This window comes from Lissotriton vulgaris, chromosome 10, assembly GCF_964263255.1.
Source record: "Lissotriton vulgaris chromosome 10, aLisVul1.2, whole genome shotgun sequence".
Classification (NCBI taxonomy): Eukaryota; Metazoa; Chordata; class Amphibia; order Caudata; family Salamandridae; genus Lissotriton; species Lissotriton vulgaris.
The window spans coordinates 535,432,600-535,444,651 of record NC_141698.1 but is presented as its reverse complement, the minus strand read 5'-3'; the positions used below and the strand labels follow the sequence as shown (position 1 = coordinate 535,444,651).

The 12,052-nt window shown below is 47.3% G+C and overlaps 22 non-coding genes across 22 annotated transcripts; all 22 read right to left on the bottom strand.

Moving 5' to 3' along the window:
- Positions 1-83: 83 nt before the first annotated feature.
- On the bottom strand, positions 84-156 carry TRNAV-AAC (transfer RNA valine (anticodon AAC)). The gene has a single exon. It is a non-coding gene; the product is annotated as a tRNA-Val (tRNA).
- A 385-nt stretch (positions 157-541) lies between these two features.
- On the bottom strand, positions 542-613 carry TRNAP-AGG (transfer RNA proline (anticodon AGG)). The gene has a single exon. It is a non-coding gene; the product is annotated as a tRNA-Pro (tRNA).
- A 406-nt stretch (positions 614-1,019) lies between these two features.
- On the bottom strand, positions 1,020-1,092 carry TRNAV-UAC (transfer RNA valine (anticodon UAC)). Its single transcript has one exon. It is a non-coding gene; the product is annotated as a tRNA-Val (tRNA).
- Positions 1,093-1,476: 384 nt separating this feature from the next.
- TRNAL-CAG (transfer RNA leucine (anticodon CAG)) lies at positions 1,477-1,548 on the bottom strand. The gene has a single exon. It is a non-coding gene; the product is annotated as a tRNA-Leu (tRNA).
- Positions 1,549-2,474: 926 nt separating this feature from the next.
- TRNAL-CAA (transfer RNA leucine (anticodon CAA)) lies at positions 2,475-2,586 on the bottom strand. The gene is made up of 2 exons: positions 2,549-2,586; positions 2,475-2,520 (listed from the first exon to the last, which is right to left on the bottom strand). It is a non-coding gene; the product is annotated as a tRNA-Leu (tRNA).
- Positions 2,587-2,880: 294 nt separating this feature from the next.
- TRNAV-AAC (transfer RNA valine (anticodon AAC)) lies at positions 2,881-2,953 on the bottom strand. Its single transcript has one exon. It is a non-coding gene; the product is annotated as a tRNA-Val (tRNA).
- A 385-nt stretch (positions 2,954-3,338) lies between these two features.
- Positions 3,339-3,410, bottom strand: TRNAP-AGG (transfer RNA proline (anticodon AGG)). The gene has a single exon. It is a non-coding gene; the product is annotated as a tRNA-Pro (tRNA).
- Positions 3,411-3,816: 406 nt separating this feature from the next.
- Positions 3,817-3,889, bottom strand: TRNAV-UAC (transfer RNA valine (anticodon UAC)). The gene has a single exon. It is a non-coding gene; the product is annotated as a tRNA-Val (tRNA).
- Positions 3,890-4,273: 384 nt separating this feature from the next.
- TRNAP-CGG (transfer RNA proline (anticodon CGG)) lies at positions 4,274-4,345 on the bottom strand. Its single transcript has one exon. It is a non-coding gene; the product is annotated as a tRNA-Pro (tRNA).
- A 926-nt stretch (positions 4,346-5,271) lies between these two features.
- Positions 5,272-5,383, bottom strand: TRNAL-CAA (transfer RNA leucine (anticodon CAA)). The gene is made up of 2 exons: positions 5,346-5,383; positions 5,272-5,317 (listed from the first exon to the last, which is right to left on the bottom strand). It is a non-coding gene; the product is annotated as a tRNA-Leu (tRNA).
- A 294-nt stretch (positions 5,384-5,677) lies between these two features.
- Positions 5,678-5,750, bottom strand: TRNAV-AAC (transfer RNA valine (anticodon AAC)). Its single transcript has one exon. It is a non-coding gene; the product is annotated as a tRNA-Val (tRNA).
- Positions 5,751-6,135: 385 nt separating this feature from the next.
- TRNAP-AGG (transfer RNA proline (anticodon AGG)) lies at positions 6,136-6,207 on the bottom strand. Its single transcript has one exon. It is a non-coding gene; the product is annotated as a tRNA-Pro (tRNA).
- Positions 6,208-6,613: 406 nt separating this feature from the next.
- Positions 6,614-6,686, bottom strand: TRNAV-UAC (transfer RNA valine (anticodon UAC)). The gene has a single exon. It is a non-coding gene; the product is annotated as a tRNA-Val (tRNA).
- Positions 6,687-7,070: 384 nt separating this feature from the next.
- On the bottom strand, positions 7,071-7,142 carry TRNAP-CGG (transfer RNA proline (anticodon CGG)). Its single transcript has one exon. It is a non-coding gene; the product is annotated as a tRNA-Pro (tRNA).
- Positions 7,143-8,068: 926 nt separating this feature from the next.
- On the bottom strand, positions 8,069-8,180 carry TRNAL-CAA (transfer RNA leucine (anticodon CAA)). The gene is made up of 2 exons: positions 8,143-8,180; positions 8,069-8,114 (listed from the first exon to the last, which is right to left on the bottom strand). It is a non-coding gene; the product is annotated as a tRNA-Leu (tRNA).
- Positions 8,181-8,474: 294 nt separating this feature from the next.
- TRNAV-AAC (transfer RNA valine (anticodon AAC)) lies at positions 8,475-8,547 on the bottom strand. The gene has a single exon. It is a non-coding gene; the product is annotated as a tRNA-Val (tRNA).
- A 385-nt stretch (positions 8,548-8,932) lies between these two features.
- On the bottom strand, positions 8,933-9,004 carry TRNAP-AGG (transfer RNA proline (anticodon AGG)). The gene has a single exon. It is a non-coding gene; the product is annotated as a tRNA-Pro (tRNA).
- A 406-nt stretch (positions 9,005-9,410) lies between these two features.
- On the bottom strand, positions 9,411-9,483 carry TRNAV-UAC (transfer RNA valine (anticodon UAC)). Its single transcript has one exon. It is a non-coding gene; the product is annotated as a tRNA-Val (tRNA).
- A 384-nt stretch (positions 9,484-9,867) lies between these two features.
- TRNAP-CGG (transfer RNA proline (anticodon CGG)) lies at positions 9,868-9,939 on the bottom strand. Its single transcript has one exon. It is a non-coding gene; the product is annotated as a tRNA-Pro (tRNA).
- Positions 9,940-10,865: 926 nt separating this feature from the next.
- On the bottom strand, positions 10,866-10,977 carry TRNAL-CAA (transfer RNA leucine (anticodon CAA)). Its single transcript has 2 exons — positions 10,940-10,977; positions 10,866-10,911 (listed from the first exon to the last, which is right to left on the bottom strand). It is a non-coding gene; the product is annotated as a tRNA-Leu (tRNA).
- A 294-nt stretch (positions 10,978-11,271) lies between these two features.
- TRNAV-AAC (transfer RNA valine (anticodon AAC)) lies at positions 11,272-11,344 on the bottom strand. The gene has a single exon. It is a non-coding gene; the product is annotated as a tRNA-Val (tRNA).
- A 385-nt stretch (positions 11,345-11,729) lies between these two features.
- TRNAP-AGG (transfer RNA proline (anticodon AGG)) lies at positions 11,730-11,801 on the bottom strand. Its single transcript has one exon. It is a non-coding gene; the product is annotated as a tRNA-Pro (tRNA).
- Between the last annotated feature and the right edge of the window lie 251 nt (positions 11,802-12,052).

Genomic DNA, 12,052 nt, shown 5'->3' with positions numbered 1-12,052 from the left:
TGTTCAAAGACCACCTCTTCTTAAACTTGCATTGAGATAATAAGGTTTTAGAGTGTGCACTAAAAAAAGCACCCAATGCACAGTGTTTCTGCCCGGTCTCGAACCGGGGACCTTTCGCGTGTTAGGCGAACGTGATGACCACTACACTACAGAAACTACCTTGATGCTGTCTACTGTTAGAGGAAAGTTTCTCTCAAGTCTTCACCCTACTTCTATTCTGCTCTATCAGCAGCGGCTCAGAATGTGCAGAACAAGTGTGAAAACCTCAGAGATATCATCCAACATGCTTGCAATTACACGTATTCAAAACTCACTTGTGCAGGCATCGACAGGCAAATATCTGATGCCTAAATGCCAGCGAGTACAGCTTGGGAAAGCATCACCTGGGACACACTGAGACTAAGCAGGTAGGCAGATAAAGCATGGTGATCCATTTTTCTTCTGAGGTTAGAAATATGTTGTGCAACAATGCACCCAGTATAATGAGAAATAGTCAGGCATAGTCCATTTTTAGTAGGATTTGTATGTTAACCTCTAAAAAGGGCTCGTCCGGGATTTGAACCCGGGACCTCTCGCACCCTAAGCGAGAATCATACCCCTAGACCAACGAGCCACGCAAGAGTCACCTCTGACACGGCTCCAGGGGTTAGTGGCAGCTAGCCAGTACATGCTGCTCTGTTCTGCAATATGATTGCTGTCTTTTCCATGACCGTCATCAAACAAGAAATTAAAAAGCCTCTGTCCTTCAGACAGTTTGTTTGCTGTAAGTGTCTGCTCGTGGTGAGGACAAGAGAAGCATTTCTTCTCTCATGCCTTGCTTTCATGAAGTAGGCCCACCCTACAGAGCAAAGTGCGAGCAAGCGAATGGCGCAAGCTATCGTCACTTCTCTTTTCGAGCTGTCACTGAGATCTCTGGAGCACACTACGTCAGGCTGGTGAGGAATAGACAGCCTCTATTATCTCAGCTTTCCTATAAAGTGAGCCAGTAAATGCAAACACTGTGAAAAACAGCAAGCTGCTGTTTCTGCCCGGTCTCGAACCAGGGACCTTTCGCGTGTAAGGCGAACGTGATAACCACTACACTACAGAAACAGACACTACCTCAGGAATCTTGTTGGCATGTATTGGGTTGGAATGCACCGACTAAGGGCCAACGTCCTTGAAGCTCAAAGTTGGGCTCTCCTTACCCGGTCTCTCTTTCTTTGGAAGACAGGAATGAGGACCGCTTTTTTTCCAATAGGCGATTTTGAAACCATATCCTGAAATTACACTAGAAAAACACTTTGCATGTAATGTTCCTACACTGCTGGTCCTGCCCAGAAAAGCAGTTGCAACGAAGTCCTGCACTCCTTTATCAGGTCAAAAGTGGAAAATAGCGTGCAGGGTAAGGAACCTTCTCGACATACACAGCGTCTTATAGCATTGAAAAGAAGAAAGGCTCCTATATGACAAGCAGCCTGAAAACTTCCACAGGATGGGCTCGTCCGGGATTTGAACCCGGGACCTCTCGCACCTGAAGCGAGAATCATACCCCTAGACCAACGAGCCTGAGTGGCCAGGAGACATTTTGAACAATTACTGAAGCGTCTTTCAGAAAACAGCAGGGCTATTTGGCTCGTCTCCCTATAAGTGAGCCACACAAAGTCATGTTTTCTCTCAAGTGGTTGTTTTTTCACTCCAGCAAGGAAGGGGGAAGCCAATCTCCTATCGGCCAGTGAGCAGTAAAAAGATGAGAACAGCAAGCACTTTCTGGCACTTGCACTCCTCTGCAAGTCCTGAACCCTTGCTCCATAGACTTCCACACCAGAAGCAACGAAGGGCCCACCATTTCTTGCGCCTGAGAAAGAGGTGTTTGATATTTGCATTCAAACGCGCTCGCTCAGCGCTCGATCAGGCTCGATCAGGCGAGATTTAAATGAGTGGCTCACAGGCCTGAAACATTCACCTGGTAGACCCAGAGTGGCTGACTTCCCAGTATGGCCATTGCTGGGCGAGTCTCCTCCTTTCCTCCTGCCTCAATCTAGAATTGGCTGCAAATCACAAGAGGGAGTGCAATGTCCGTGTGTAGTGCCTACTCCCAGCTACCTCTCTGTCTTCCTTATGTAAATTAGAATTTGCAAGGGGGGACCATTGGCAATCTGCTCCTCCCACATAACCAGGAAGCCCTGTTGAACATGTCTGCCTGTGTTGTTGCAGGGACAGTGCCTTCTCTGCCCAAAAGGTGGCAGGAGAGCCTCACAACAAATGATGGGATCAACTGCTTATTTCGAAACCCAGCATGGCAGTTACTGTGATGGAGTGCAAATGTAATGGAAGGTGTGCCTGAGGTGTCCCTTTCAGAAATACATGGAATTGTGATTGAGGGCCCAGCCTGGTGGATTTCTCTTTATTTACTACAGGTTCCTGCAAATATTGTGGTGTGTGTGGGGAATGCACTGCAAAAATTTGGAAGACTTAAGGGTGTAAAAGGGACCTGTCAGAAGTGGGATTTGAACCCACGCCTCCATGAGGAGACCAGAAGGCTCAGCATCACTGAAGATCAAGCTCTCTTGAGTCTGGCGCCTTAGACCACTCGGCCATCCTGACGGCTCAGGGTGTGCTTAGTTCTGACTTTTCTGTCTGCACCTGCCAACGTTTCCACTCACAACGTTCACAGCAATGTCACAGGTGTAAAGGCCCCAACAATACAACATAGCTTATACAAAATAAAAATAGGCCCAAGAACAACCCCCAGATGATGGATGGAGATAACTTTGTTTCGTCTGCAAAGGTAAAGAATGTTTTTCACGGCTCACTGTGTTCAAAGACCACCTCTTCTTAAACTTGCATTGAGATAATAAGGTTTTAGAGTGTGCACTAAAAAAAGCACCCAATGCACAGTGTTTCTGCCCGGTCTCGAACCGGGGACCTTTCGCGTGTTAGGCGAACGTGATGACCACTACACTACAGAAACTACCTTGATGCTGTCTACTGTTAGAGGAAAGTTTCTCTCAAGTCTTCACCCTACTTCTATTCTGCTCTATCAGCAGCGGCTCAGAATGTGCGGAACAAGTGTGAAAACCTCAGAGATATCATCCAACATGCTTGCAATTACACGTATTCAAAACTCACTTGTGCAGGCATCGACAGGCAAATATCTGATGCCTAAATGCCAGCGAGTACAGCTTGGGAAAGCATCACCTGGGACACACTGAGACTAAGCAGGTAGGCAGATAAAGCATGGTGATCCATTTTTCTTCTGAGGTTAGAAATATGTTGTGCAACAATGCACCCAGTATAATGAGAAATAGTCAGGCATAGTCCATTTTTAGTAGGATTTGTATGTTAACCTCTAAAAAGGGCTCGTCCGGGATTTGAACCCGGGACCTCTCGCACCCTAAGCGAGAATCATACCCCTAGACCAACGAGCCACGCAAGAGTCACCTCTGACACGGCTCCAGGGGTTAGTGGCAGCTAGCCAGTACATGCTGCTCTGTTCTGCAATATGATTGCTGTCTTTTCCATGACCGTCATCAAACAAGAAATTAAAAAGCCTCTGTCCTTCAGACAGTTTGTTTGCTTTAAGTGTCTGCTCGTGGTGAGGACAAGAGAAGCATTTCTTCTCTCATGCCTTGCTTTCATGAAGTAGGCCCACCCTACAGAGCAAAGTGCGAGCAAGCGAATGGCGCAAGCTATCGTCACTTCTCTTTTCGAGCTGTCACTGAGATCTCTGGAGCACACTACGTCAGGCTGGTGAGGAATAGACAGCCTCTATTATCTCAGCTTTCCTATAAAGTGAGCCAGTAAATGCAAACACTGTGAAAAACAGCAAGCTGCTGTTTCTGCCCGGTCTCGAACCAGGGACCTTTCGCGTGTAAGGCGAACGTGATAACCACTACACTACAGAAACAGACACTACCTCAGGAATCTTGTTGGCATGTATTGGGTTGGAATGCACCGACTAAGGGCCAACGTCCTTGAAGCTCAAAGTTGGGCTCTCCTTACCCGGTCTCTCTTTCTTTGGAAGACAGGAATGAGGACCGCTTTTTTTCCAATAGGCGATTTTGAAACCATATCCTGAAATTACACTAGAAAAACACTTTGCATGTAATGTTCCTACACTGCTGGTCCTGCCCAGAAAAGCAGTTGCAACGAAGTCCTGCACTCCTTTATCAGGTCAAAAGTGGAAAATAGCGTGCAGGGTAAGGAACCTTCTCGACATACACAGCGTCTTATAGCATTGAAAAGAAGAAAGGCTCCTATATGACAAGCAGCCTGAAAACTTCCACAGGATGGGCTCGTCCGGGATTTGAACCCGGGACCTCTCGCACCCGAAGCGAGAATCATACCCCTAGACCAACGAGCCTGAGTGGCCAGGAGACATTTTGAACAATTACTGAGGCGTCTTTCAGAAAACAGCAGGGCTATTTGGCTCGTCTCCCTATAAGTGAGCCACACAAAGTCATGTTTTCTCTCAAGTGGTTGTTTTTTCACTCCAGCAAGGAAGGGGGAAGCCAATCTCCTATCGGCCAGTGAGCAGTAAAAAGATGAGAACAGCAAGCACTTTCTGGCACTTGCACTCCTCTGCAAGTCCTGAACCCTTGCTCCATAGACTTCCACACCAGAAGCAACGAAGGGCCCACCATTTCTTGCGCCTGAGAAAGAGGTGTTTGATATTGGCATTCAAACGCGCTCGCTCAGCGCTCGATCAGGCTCGATCAGGCGAGATTTAAATGAGTGGCTCACAGGCCTGAAACATTCACCTGGTAGACCCAGAGTGGCTGACTTCCCAGTATGGCCATTGCTGGGCGAGTCTCCTCCTTTCCTCCTGCCTCAATCTAGAATTGGCTGCAAATCACAAGAGGGAGTGCAATGTCCGTGTGTAGTGCCTACTCCCAGCTACCTCTCTGTCTTCCTTATGTAAATTAGAATTTGCAAGGGGGGACCATTGGCAATCTGCTCCTCCCACATAACCAGGAAGCCCTGTTGAACATGTCTGCCTGTGTTGTTGCAGGGACAGTGCCTTCTCTGCCCAAAAGGTGGCAGGAGAGCCTCACAACAAATGATGGGATCAACTGCTTATTTCGAAACCCAGCATGGCAGTTACTGTGATGGAGTGCAAATGTAATGGAAGGTGTGCCTGAGGTGTCCCTTTCAGAAATACATGGAATTGTGATTGAGGGCCCAGCCTGGTGGATTTCTCTTTATTTACTACAGGTTCCTGCAAATATTGTGGTGTGTGTGGGGAATGCACTGCAAAAATTTGGAAGACTTAAGGGTGTAAAAGGGACCTGTCAGAAGTGGGATTTGAACCCACGCCTCCATGAGGAGACCAGAAGGCTCAGCATCACTGAAGATCAAGCTCTCTTGAGTCTGGCGCCTTAGACCACTCGGCCATCCTGACGGCTCAGGGTGTGCTTAGTTCTGACTTTTCTGTCTGCACCTGCCAACGTTTCCACTCACAACGTTCACAGCAATGTCACAGGTGTAAAGGCCCCAACAATACAACATAGCTTATACAAAATAAAAATAGGCCCAAGAACAACCCCCAGATGATGGATGGAGATAACTTTGTTTCGTCTGCAAAGGTAAAGAATGTTTTTCACGGCTCACTGTGTTCAAAGACCACCTCTTCTTAAACTTGCATTGAGATAATAAGGTTTTAGAGTGTGCACTAAAAAAAGCACCCAATGCACAGTGTTTCTGCCCGGTCTCGAACCGGGGACCTTTCGCGTGTTAGGCGAACGTGATGACCACTACACTACAGAAACTACCTTGATGCTGTCTACTGTTAGAGGAAAGTTTCTCTCAAGTCTTCACCCTACTTCTATTCTGCTCTATCAGCAGCGGCTCAGAATGTGCAGAACAAGTGTGAAAACCTCAGAGATATCATCCAACATGCTTGCAATTACACGTATTCAAAACTCACTTGTGCAGGCATCGACAGGCAAATATCTGATGCCTAAATGCCAGCGAGTACAGCTTGGGAAAGCATCACCTGGGACACACTGAGACTAAGCAGGTAGGCAGATAAAGCATGGTGATCCATTTTTCTTCTGAGGTTAGAAATATGTTGTGCAACAATGCACCCAGTATAATGAGAAATAGTCAGGCATAGTCCATTTTTAGTAGGATTTGTATGTTAACCTCTAAAAAGGGCTCGTCCGGGATTTGAACCCGGGACCTCTCGCACCCTAAGCGAGAATCATACCCCTAGACCAACGAGCCACGCAAGAGTCACCTCTGACACGGCTCCAGGGGTTAGTGGCAGCTAGCCAGTACATGCTGCTCTGTTCTGCAATATGATTGCTGTCTTTTCCATGACCGTCATCAAACAAGAAATTAAAAAGCCTCTGTCCTTCAGACAGTTTGTTTGCTTTAAGTGTCTGCTCGTGGTGAGGACAAGAGAAGCATTTCTTCTCTCATGCCTTGCTTTCATGAAGTAGGCCCACCCTACAGAGCAAAGTGCGAGCAAGCGAATGGCGCAAGCTATCGTCACTTCTCTTTTCGAGCTGTCACTGAGATCTCTGGAGCACACTACGTCAGGCTGGTGAGGAATAGACAGCCTCTATTATCTCAGCTTTCCTATAAAGTGAGCCAGTAAATGCAAACACTGTGAAAAACAGCAAGCTGCTGTTTCTGCCCGGTCTCGAACCAGGGACCTTTCGCGTGTAAGGCGAACGTGATAACCACTACACTACAGAAACAGACACTACCTCAGGAATCTTGTTGGCATGTATTGGGTTGGAATGCACCGACTAAGGGCCAACGTCCTTGAAGCTCAAAGTTGGGCTCTCCTTACCCGGTCTCTCTTTCTTTGGAAGACAGGAATGAGGACCGCTTTTTTTCCAATAGGCGATTTTGAAACCATATCCTGAAATTACACTAGAAAAACACTTTGCATGTAATGTTCCTACACTGCTGGTCCTGCCCAGAAAAGCAGTTGCAACGAAGTCCTGCACTCCTTTATCAGGTCAAAAGTGGAAAATAGCGTGCAGGGTAAGGAACCTTCTCGACATACACAGCGTCTTATAGCATTGAAAAGAAGAAAGGCTCCTATATGACAAGCAGCCTGAAAACTTCCACAGGATGGGCTCGTCCGGGATTTGAACCCGGGACCTCTCGCACCCGAAGCGAGAATCATACCCCTAGACCAACGAGCCTGAGTGGCCAGGAGACATTTTGAACAATTACTGAAGCGTCTTTCAGAAAACAGCAGGGCTATTTGGCTCGTCTCCCTATAAGTGAGCCACACAAAGTCATGTTTTCTCTCAAGTGGTTGTTTTTTCACTCCAGCAAGGAAGGGGGAAGCCAATCTCCTATCGGCCAGTGAGCAGTAAAAAGATGAGAACAGCAAGCACTTTCTGGCACTTGCACTCCTCTGCAAGTCCTGAACCCTTGCTCCATAGACTTCCACACCAGAAGCAACGAAGGGCCCACCATTTCTTGCGCCTGAGAAAGAGGTGTTTGATATTTGGATTCAAACGCGCTCGCTCAGCGCTCGATCAGGCTCGATCAGGCGAGATTTAAATGAGTGGCTCACAGGCCTGAAACATTCACCTGGTAGACCCAGAGTGGCTGACTTCCCAGTATGGCCATTGCTGGGCGAGTCTCCTCCTTTCCTCCTGCCTCAATCTAGAATTGGCTGCAAATCACAAGAGGGAGTGCAATGTCCGTGTGTAGTGCCTACTCCCAGCTACCTCTCTGTCTTCCTTATGTAAATTAGAATTTGCAAGGGGGGACCATTGGCAATCTGCTCCTCCCACATAACCAGGAAGCCCTGTTGAACATGTCTGCCTGTGTTGTTGCAGGGACAGTGCCTTCTCTGCCCAAAAGGTGGCAGGAGAGCCTCACAACAAATGATGGGATCAACTGCTTATTTCGAAACCCAGCATGGCAGTTACTGTGATGGAGTGCAAATGTAATGGAAGGTGTGCCTGAGGTGTCCCTTTCAGAAATACATGGAATTGTGATTGAGGGCCCAGCCTGGTGGATTTCTCTTTATTTACTACAGGTTCCTGCAAATATTGTGGTGTGTGTGGGGAATGCACTGCAAAAATTTGGAAGACTTAAGGGTGTAAAAGGGACCTGTCAGAAGTGGGATTTGAACCCACGCCTCCATGAGGAGACCAGAAGGCTCAGCATCACTGAAGATCAAGCTCTCTTGAGTCTGGCGCCTTAGACCACTCGGCCATCCTGACGGCTCAGGGTGTGCTTAGTTCTGACTTTTCTGTCTGCACCTGCCAACGTTTCCACTCACAACGTTCACAGCAATGTCACAGGTGTAAAGGCCCCAACAATACAACATAGCTTATACAAAATAAAAATAGGCCCAAGAACAACCCCCAGATGATGGATGGAGATAACTTTGTTTCGTCTGCAAAGGTAAAGAATGTTTTTCACGGCTCACTGTGTTCAAAGACCACCTCTTCTTAAACTTGCATTGAGATAATAAGGTTTTAGAGTGTGCACTAAAAAAAGCACCCAATGCACAGTGTTTCTGCCCGGTCTCGAACCGGGGACCTTTCGCGTGTTAGGCGAACGTGATGACCACTACACTACAGAAACTACCTTGATGCTGTCTACTGTTAGAGGAAAGTTTCTCTCAAGTCTTCACCCTACTTCTATTCTGCTCTATCAGCAGCGGCTCAGAATGTGCAGAACAAGTGTGAAAACCTCAGAGATATCATCCAACATGCTTGCAATTACACGTATTCAAAACTCACTTGTGCAGGCATCGACAGGCAAATATCTGATGCCTAAATGCCAGCGAGTACAGCTTGGGAAAGCATCACCTGGGACACACTGAGACTAAGCAGGTAGGCAGATAAAGCATGGTGATCCATTTTTCTTCTGAGGTTAGAAATATGTTGTGCAACAATGCACCCAGTATAATGAGAAATAGTCAGGCATAGTCCATTTTTAGTAGGATTTGTATGTTAACCTCTAAAAAGGGCTCGTCCGGGATTTGAACCCGGGACCTCTCGCACCCTAAGCGAGAATCATACCCCTAGACCAACGAGCCATGCAAGAGTCACCTCTGACACGGCTCCAGGGGTTAGTGGCAGCTAGCCAGTACATGCTGCTCTGTTCTGCAATATGATTGCTGTCTTTTCCATGACCGTCATCAAACAAGAAATTAAAAAGCCTCTGTCCTTCAGACAGTTTGTTTGCTTTAAGTGTCTGCTCGTGGTGAGGACAAGAGAAGCATTTCTTCTCTCATGCCTTGCTTTCATGAAGTAGGCCCACCCTACAGAGCAAAGTGCGAGCAAGCGAATGGCGCAAGCTATCGTCACTTCTCTTTTCGAGCTGTCACTGAGATCTCTGGAGCACACTACGTCAGGCTGGTGAGGAATAGACAGCCTCTATTATCTCAGCTTTCCTATAAAGTGAGCCAGTAAATGCAAACACTGTGAAAAACAGCAAGCTGCTGTTTCTGCCCGGTCTCGAACCAGGGACCTTTCGCGTGTAAGGCGAACGTGATAACCACTACACTACAGAAACAGACACTACCTCAGGAATCTTGTTGGCATGTATTGGGTTGGAATGCACCGACTAAGGGCCAACGTCCTTGAAGCTCAAAGTTGGGCTCTCCTTACCCGGTCTCTCTTTCTTTGGAAGACAGGAATGAGGACCGCTTTTTTTCCAATAGGCGATTTTGAAACCATATCCTGAAATTACACTAGAAAAACACTTTGCATGTAATGTTCCTACACTGCTGGTCCTGCCCAGAAAAGCAGTTGCAACGAAGTCCTGCACTCCTTTATCAGGTCAAAAGTGGAAAATAGCGTGCAGGGTAAGGAACCTTCTCGACATACACAGCGTCTTATAGCATTGAAAAGAAGAAAGGCTCCTATATGACAAGCAGCCTGAAAACTTCCACAGGATGGGCTCGTCCGGGATTTGAACCCGGGACCTCTCGCACCCGAAGCGAGAATCATACCCCTAGACCAACGAGCCTGAGTGGCCAGGAGACATTTTGAACAATTACTGAAGCGTCTTTCAGAAAACAGCAGGGCTATTTGGCTCGTCTCCCTATAAGTGAGCCACACAAAGTCATGTTTTCTCTCAAGTGGTTGTTTTTTCACTCCAGCAAGGAAGGGGGAAGCCAATCTCCTATCGGCCAGTGAGCAGTAAAAAGATGAGAACAGCAAGCACTTTCTGGCACTTGCACTCCTCTGCAAGTCCTGAACCCTTGCTCCATAGACTTCCACACCAGAAGCAACGAAGGGCCCACCATTTCTTGTGCCTGAGAAAGAGGTGTTTGATATTTGGATTCAAACGCGCTCGCTCAGCGCTCGATCAGGCTCGATCAGGCGAGATTTAAATGAGTGGCTCACAGGCCTGAAACATTCACCTGGTAGACCCAGAGTGGCTGACTTCCCAGTATGGCCATTGCTGGGCGAGTCTCCTCCTTTCCTCCTGCCTCAATCTAGAATTGGCTGCAAATCACAAGAGGGAGTGCAATGTCCGTGTGTAGTGCCTACTCCCAGCTACCTCTCTGTCTTCCTTATGTAAATTAGAATTTGCAAGGGGGGACCATTGGCAATCTGCTCCTCCCACATAACCAGGAAGCCCTGTTGAACATGTCTGCCTGTGTTGTTGCAGGGACAGTGCCTTCTCTGCCCAAAAGGTGGCAGGAGAGCCTCACAACAAATGATGGGATCAACTGCTTATTTCGAAACCCAGCATGGCAGTTACTGTGATGGAGTGCAAATGTAATGGAAGGTGTGCCTGAGGTGTCCCTTTCAGAAATACATGGAATTGTGATTGAGGGCCCAGCCTGGTGGATTTCTCTTTATTTACTACAGGTTCCTGCAAATATTGTGGTGTGTGTGGGGAATGCACTGCAAAAATTTGGAAGACTTAAGGGTGTAAAAGGGACCTGTCAGAAGTGGGATTTGAACCCACGCCTCCATGAGGAGACCAGAAGGCTCAGCATCACTGAAGATCAAGCTCTCTTGAGTCTGGCGCCTTAGACCACTCGGCCATCCTGACGGCTCAGGGTGTGCTTAGTTCTGACTTTTCTGTCTGCACCTGCCAACGTTTCCACTCACAACGTTCACAGCAATGTCACAGGTGTAAAGGCCCCAACAATACAACATAGCTTATACAAAATAAAAATAGGCCCAAGAACAACCCCCAGATGATGGATGGAGATAACTTTGTTTCGTCTGCAAAGGTAAAGAATGTTTTTCACGGCTCACTGTGTTCAAAGACCACCTCTTCTTAAACTTGCATTGAGATAATAAGGTTTTAGAGTGTGCACTAAAAAAAGCACCCAATGCACAGTGTTTCTGCCCGGTCTCGAACCGGGGACCTTTCGCGTGTTAGGCGAACGTGATGACCACTACACTACAGAAACTACCTTGATGCTGTCTACTGTTAGAGGAAAGTTTCTCTCAAGTCTTCACCCTACTTCTATTCTGCTCTATCAGCAGCGGCTCAGAATGTGCAGAACAAGTGTGAAAACCTCAGAGATATCATCCAACATGCTTGCAATTACACGTATTCAAAACTCACTTGTGCAGGCATCGACAGGCAAATATCTGATGCCTAAATGCCAGCGAGTACAGCTTGGGAAAGCATCACCTGGGACACACTGAGACTAAGCAGGTAGGCAGATAAAGCATGGTGATCCATTTTTCTTCTGAGGTTAGAAATATGTTGTGCAACAATGCACCCAGTATAATGAGAAATAGTCAGGCATAGTCCATTTTTAGTAGGATTTGTATGTTAACCTCTAAAAAGGGCTCGTCCGGGATTTGAACCCGGGACCTCTCGCACCCTAAGCGAGAATCATACCCCTAGACCAACGAGCCACGCAAGAGTCACCTCTGACACGGCTCCAGGGGTTAGTGGCAGCTAGCCAGTACATGCTGCTCTGTTCTGCAATATGATTGCTGTCTTTTCCATGACCGTCATCAAACAAGAAATTAAAAAGCCTCTGTCCTTCAGACAGTTTGTTTGCTGTAAGTGTCTGCTCGTGGTGAGGACAAGAGAAGCATTTCTTCTCTCATGCCTTGCTTTCATGAAGTAGGCCCACCCTACAGAGCAAAGTGCGAGCAAGCGA